The sequence below is a fragment of the Elgaria multicarinata genome, chromosome 4 (assembly GCF_023053635.1).
Source record: "Elgaria multicarinata webbii isolate HBS135686 ecotype San Diego chromosome 4, rElgMul1.1.pri, whole genome shotgun sequence".
Classification (NCBI taxonomy): Eukaryota; Metazoa; Chordata; class Lepidosauria; order Squamata; family Anguidae; genus Elgaria; species Elgaria multicarinata.
Genome location: NC_086174.1, coordinates 56,723,280 through 56,730,465, shown reverse-complemented (window position 1 = coordinate 56,730,465; position 7,186 = coordinate 56,723,280).

Here is a 7,186-nt window from a genome sequence, read left to right as displayed (position 1 = left end):
AAAATTTAAAACATATATATTTTAAACCTAGGAAAAGAAATCTACAATTTTTTTAAAAAAAATACAATATTAAAACATTAAACATTTAAAACACATGGCAATTTTAAAAGACCTTAACATAGATGGAGGTCTAGGTTATTCTCCAAAGGCCTGCTGGAACAAAAAAGTTTTTTGCCTGCTTCTGAAAGCACATCAAGGAGGGAGCCAGCCTAGCTTCCCCAAGAAGAGAGTTCCATAGCACTGGAGCAGCCACCGAGAAGGCCCTCTCCCGTGTTCCCACCAAGCGCGCCTGCGAAGATGGTGGGACTGAACGAAGGGCTTCTCCAGAAGGTCTCAAAGCACAGGCAGGCTCATAAGGGAGAATACGGTCTTTCAGATAACCTGGACCCGAGCCATGTAGGGCTTTATAGGTCATAACCAGCACTTTGAATTGTGCCCGGAAATAGACTGGAAGCCAGTGGAGCTGTTTGCTCCCTGTAATACAGTGGAGTTGTATGCTCCCTGTAACCAGCCCCGGTCAACAATCTGGCTGCAGCTCTTTGAACCAGCTGGAGTTTCTGAACACACTTTAAAGGCAGCCCCACGTAGAGCATATTACAGTAATCCAATCGGGATGTAACTAAGGGATGTGTCACCGTGGCCAGGTCTGACATCTTACCAGGGTCAATGGAGAAAGTCCAGGCAAGATGGAATGCAGTGAGTTGGGGGAGTGTACCAAGGGACAGAGCCCACAAGGTCTAGGGGCCCAGCTACATGGCAGGGCCTGAGCTAAGTGGTAAAGGAAGGAATTATCTTTTTATCTCTTAGTATGCTATCCTAACTAGTATGCTGTTGCCTGATCCTCACCCCCCTCTGATTCCTGCAACTTCTTCCACTGTTTCCCTCATCACCAGCAATTTGGCCAAAGAGATTCAGTGGAGATCAACTAGTCATCAAGATACAGGGTTGTCCTGTGAAACTAATGGTCTAGCAGTGGTGGCTGGTTCTAGTCAGTCATTAAAAGTTCTTATTACCAATCCTGCTGCCTCTCCACTCTAACTTTAAGCAAGTGGGGTAGCTAACTAAGAACACCTTCACTCCTACTTACAATGGAAAGGCAATACAGACACACTGTTCAGGACAGGCAATTTGAATTTGTCATGTACAACCTGTCCAGCACTACATACAGAGCCACTCCTAGGTCTCCTCCTGCTCTAATACCCATTTGTCACACGGCTCTCCTGCTTCTTTCTGCCTTAAGGGCCACTACACTTTGATTTTCTTTTTTTAAGTCTTCCAATTCTACGTGTGTGTGTGTGTGTGTGTGTGTGTGTGTGTGTGTGTGTGTGTGTGTGTGAGAGAGAGAGAGAGAGAGAGAGAGAGAGAGAGAGAGAGAGGGAGGGAGGGAGGGAGGGAGGGAGGGGTAGGAAGAGGGTGCAACCATAACAATTAGCTGACAGTTCAGCAACTATTTATTCCTCCCTTCTGTGTCCTTCATATCCTCTAAAATTTGTTTTAGCTCATATATTGAGGGCTCCTGATCAGCAGAAAAGCTGGCATCACCAAATTGTGTGCCCACTAGCTCTTTGTATCGGCAGTGAAGAGGATTCCATTCAATTTTGAAAGCTTTGATGTACTCCCAGGTTTGCTTCTCTTCTTCCATCTTATTTAACTTCAGATTAAAACATTCTTAGAAAAGGGATGTGTACCTTGATGCAAAATGTTAAGATTATCTACAGCACCAACTATACATACACAAGAAAGAAGCCGTCTCCAAATAAAAAGAAACTCAAATATTATCTTGCCAGTTTAGCTCTGGTCTGAAGCACCCACACATTCCCTTGGACACTGTCTGGATCTTGTCCTCACTCGGAACTGCTCTGTCCTGGACTTTTCTATCGCTGACTTTCCTCTGTCAGATCATCATCTAGTCTCTTTCAATATTACTCACAATCCCCCTCCTTCACGTCCCGCTTCTCGCCCTTGTCGTGACCTGCATTCTATCAACTACGAGGCTTTTTCTCAGTCCTTAGCCTCCTCTCTTCCTTCTGTCTACACAGCCGTCTCCTTGGACTCAGCCGTCTCCTCCTTTAACTCCTCCTTATCTTCAACTCTTGATAATCTTGCTCCATCTACAACTCGGATAGTTCGCCCCTCTCAACCCCAACCGTGGCTCACCTCTTTCCTCCGCTACCTTCGCTCTTGTTCCTGGGCAGCCGAACGCCTGTGGCGTAAGACCAAGGACTGGGCGGACTTTGTCCACTACAAATTTGTTCTCTCCTCTTTCTCTTCTGCCATTTCACTGGCCAAACAGCAGCACTACTCAACGTTGATCCAGTCAAATGCTAAGCACCCTCAGCGGCTCTTCGCGTCCTTCAATTCTCTTCTGAAGCCTAATCCGCCATCTCTCCCCGCCTCCCTGTCTGCCAACGACTTTGCCTCTTTCTTCAATGCTAAAATCCAAACTATACGCTCCGATCTAGCCAACTCTGCTCCGCTTCCAGCTCCTGTCCCTCACCTGTCAGCTCCTCCTTCAACTCTCTCGGCATTCCCTTCGGTCTCAGCTGATGAACTGTCTAAAATACTGCGCTCATCGAAGCCTTCCACTTGTTCCCGTGATCCGATTCCCTCTCGCGTCTTTATTAATCTTATCCCCACTATCCTCCCGTCCTTGCTTCACATCATTAATTCTTCTCTGTCCTCTGGTTCATTTCCTTCTGCTTTTAAACATGCTACAGTCTCTCCCATTCTCAAAAAACCCACTCTTGATCGACTATCCCTGTCTAACTACCGACCTGTCTCCCTCTTGCCCTTTGTCTCAAAGATCCTGGAACGTCTGGTCTACTCTCGTTGTCTTGACTTTCTCTCTAATAACTCTGCTCTGGATCCCTTTCAATCTGGCTTCCGTCCTTTGCATTCCACTGAAACAGCCCTTACCAAGATCACCAATGATCTTCTTACTGCCAAGTCTAAAGGCCATTATTCTGTTCTTATTCTCCTTGATCTAACCGCAGCCTTTGACACGGTTGATCACGATCTTCTCTTAGATTCCCTCCACGACCTTGGACTCTGTGGCTCTGTGTATAACTGGTTCGCCTCCTATCTAGAGGGTCGCTCTTTCAGCGTGTCGGCTAACGGCAGCTCGTCCTCCTCTTTTCCCCTTTCAGTTGGGGTTCCGCAAGGCTCGGTGCTTGGCCCGTTGTTGTTCTCTCTATACATGCTGCCCTTGGGCAAGCTCATTCAATCTCACGGCCTCCAATATCACCTGTATGCCGATGATACACAATTATATCTTTCATCTCCGGAACTTTCTCCAGATGTTCACGATCGTATCTCAGCATGTCTTTCAGATATCTCAGCCTGGCTGCTTCATCGTCGTTTGAAACTTAACATGGCAAAGACTGAACTGCTAGTTTTTCCTCCTAAACCTTCTCCTCACCTCTCATTCTCCCTTACTGTCAACGATGTCACGCTTACTCCGGTCAAGGAAGCTCGTAGTCTTGGCTTTATATTTGACTCCTCGCTCTCCTTTACTCCTCACATCGAGGCAGTAGCTAAATCCTGTCGTTTCTTCCTGTATAATATTGCCAGGATTCGACCATTTTTGTCTGTCTCTTCTGCCAAGACTCTCGTTCACGCACTGGTTATCTCTCGGTTGGACTACTGCAACCTTCTTCTCTCTGGCCTTCCTTCGTCTCACATCAGTCCGCTGGTCTCTGTCCACCACTCTGCCGCTAAGATCATCTTCTTGGCCCGCCGCTCTGACCATGTCACTCCACTTCTGAAATCTCTTCATTGGCTTCCAATTCACTCCAGAATCCAATATAAACTTCTCCTACTGACCTTCAAAGCTCTTCACTGCCTAGCTCCTGCCTATCTCTCCTCTCTCATCTCACACTATCGCCCCGCTCGGGCTCTCCGCTCCTCCGATGCCATGCTTCTCGCCTGCCCAAGGACCTCCACTTCCCTTACTCGGCTTCGTCCTTTTTCTTCTGCTGCCCCTTACGCCTGGAACGCTCTTCCAGAACACTTGAGAACTACAAACTCAATCACTGCTTTTAAGACTCAGCTCAAAACTTTTCTTTTCCCTATAGCCTTCAAATATTGAGTTTGTTCTGACTTTACACTGTTGGTTTTGCCCTACCCTGTGCCTGTTTACACTTCCCTGTGCCTGTTTGCATTCTCCTTCCCTCTTTATTGTTTACTACAACTTATTAGATTGTAAGCCTATGCGGCAGGGTCTTGCTATTTACTGTGTTATCTGTACAGCACCATGTACATTGATGGTGCTATATAAATAAATAAATAATAATAATAATAATAATAATAATAATAATAATAATAACACAACGTACAGGTTATCATAGCAATTTATAATACTTTCCCAAGCTCGCAGTTTCGATTCCTGCAATATTTCAACTACTTCATCTAGAAAACAATGCAGACAAAGCAGAAATATAAGCTTGCCAATTATCTAGGTTGTACAGGGAGATCAGATTTTGAATACGAAGTCTGTAGTTACCCTTTTTTTTGTCCTTTGGGCTTCTATCCAAGAACGGCTGTACAATAGACTCCAGCTTTATGGGGAAAGTATCTCAGAGCCTTTTGAGGGCAGCATAAAAATAGGGCAGTGGATTTATAAGGGAAGGAAGGACTGTGGCTTTACAAAAGTAAGGGAACCTCTACACAGTATGAAAGCTGAAAAAATAGTAAAATATATTTTAGAGCACCTACTACACAAACACATACTTTAAATGTTGCCAAAGGTCGGTAATCATGTATTTGTTGTGGCAAGTTCATCACTACAGCAGCTAAGAGTCTTCTACTCTCGCCACCCCTCTAGATCCATGTAAAGACCCACATGTGGTTTCCCTTTCCTCTATTTTCCTTCCATTGCCTTTAACATTTTTAAAAGCCATTTTAACTTACATAAGTAATGTAGGTATTTCAATGTTTACATGAGCATATGATGCTGCCTTATCCTAGATCCAACCATTGGTCCATCTAGCCCAGTACTGCAAACACAGAGAGCCTTTCCAAGCTCTGCTATCTAATCTCCTTTTAACCAGAGATGCCAGGGATTCAACCTGCCACAGAGCTCTACCGCTGACCTGGGGTTGTGATGAATAGTTTGATTACATCGTTGACCCAGTGTGCAGCTACTCTGAAAAAGTCAAAATCTATGTTGGGGATTATTAGGAAAGGAATCGAAAATACAACCTCCAATAGCATATTTTTAGTGATCAGGGGAATTCCTCATGACAAAACATTCCTATCTCATTCCTACATTTTCCAGCATGATTGAGTATACATAACAATTTAACCAATGTTTAGGTGCAATATACCATTTAATAATTATCTTATACAACAATTTCCCTTTAAATGAATAATCAATAAACAATTATTGCCATGTCCATAGATTCTTCCAAGTCTCAAACTGTGTGAAATGGCTCAAATGCTATGCCTAATAATTCCTCAAGTGATCTACCTATTCACAATGATATCGTGGCAGCAGTTTATACATTTTTAGACCACAATTTTTTTGTTATCTTTTGCTATTTCCCCCACTTATGTTAACTCTCTCAGCTGAAACTGTTCATCTAACCAATAACCAACTAAGTTACTGTATCTCCACAGTTGGGTAATACCTTTATTAGGACCAATTCTACATGTGGAGGGCAACTGTCTTCAGAGGATAGCATCCATAGAAGTTCTCCCTAAGACATTAGAATCTGTATTCTTGAAATGAAAGCATGACTAACCATCACTACTTAAATATTCATAATCCTATTTATCAAATAGGTGAACTTGCAAGAAAGCAGATTCAAATAAATTGGGGAAGGGTTAAATTACCAATGCTGTAATTATAAATTTTCTTTTCAAAAACTAGGGAAATTCAATTATCAAAAACCTGCTGGTTTAAGGCTGGAGTCAATGCTTTCTCATATTGGCTCAAGCTCCACAAAACCAGGAAATTGGAAGCTAAGGCTGATACCTTAATAGACATGCCCTGTGACTCTTGATGATGCTTTGCAATGTCACAAATTACACTCTATTCATCCACACTATTCCTTAGTCAGCAAAGATGCCCCATGTTGTCCTGGTCCTATATTAAATTATGAAGCATATAGCCTTACTGGTAGAAGAGGACTCGCTCTCATTGTTTAACCCATTCTGCCGACTACTGATGTAAGCAACAAACTGGAAAGGGTAGATTCACAGGAGCATTCTTCTAACAAAACAGTAAGGTTCAGATGCTTCAGAAAGCAATACAGAGCCAGGATAACATGGGGCACTTTGCTGGTCACAGGCACTCCAACTGTCCCATTTGGATTTGGGCCTGAAAAACCAAGGAAATGTGGGTCCATGGAAGGCACATTGTAAGCAAGCACAATTTGCGACATTGCACAGCATGATCTCTGATCATGGGGCATGTAAGTTAAGGCATCCGTGTTGACACCAACAAGAAAAACTTTTAGGCTTTGTTATTGGAACACTACTTTGTCTTTTATTGAACTACAAAATCTACCCACTAACTCTAGAGAACTAACAGTTTAGAAAATGCATCAGCAAAACCCTACAGAATAAATTACACTCTTCTTAGAGGTAAAATGGATTGCCTAACATGAAAGGTTTCTGAATTAAGTATCAATGTTAGTAAGCTAAAAGGTGTCCTGAATAATGACATACATGAAGGAAGATATAATTTTATTTGGAAAGTACGAACTTTGGAATAGATGTTGATAAGTGTATTTAGGACTGCTTGTCAACCCATATGGCCATATACTTTTCAGCTATGGAACAGATGTGAATGGACTCATCAAAATGTTCCAGAACCATGGTGTGAGACTCACTGTCCTGAAGAATTGTGTACTAGTTGTCAAAAGACAACAACTAGTCTTGTATCAACAACCATCAAATCATCCGGGACTACTTTAAATATTTTATGTGGGGAGTACTGTGCTACGAAGGACTCACTCATATTTGTAGCACTGGAACATCAATTTGTGTCAATTCAGTTAAACTTGGATTTATCTGCCATCATTTTATCCAGATTTTTTCCTCAATGTGCTCCATATTTAACAATGGCAACTGAGGTTTGGCAACAATGGAATCAAGAAATCATTAACATGAAAACCACACAGAGGTCACAACAAAAAAAGTGTTGGAGATGTCCTAGGAAGAGTTGGTGCAGAGGGGAGGGGAA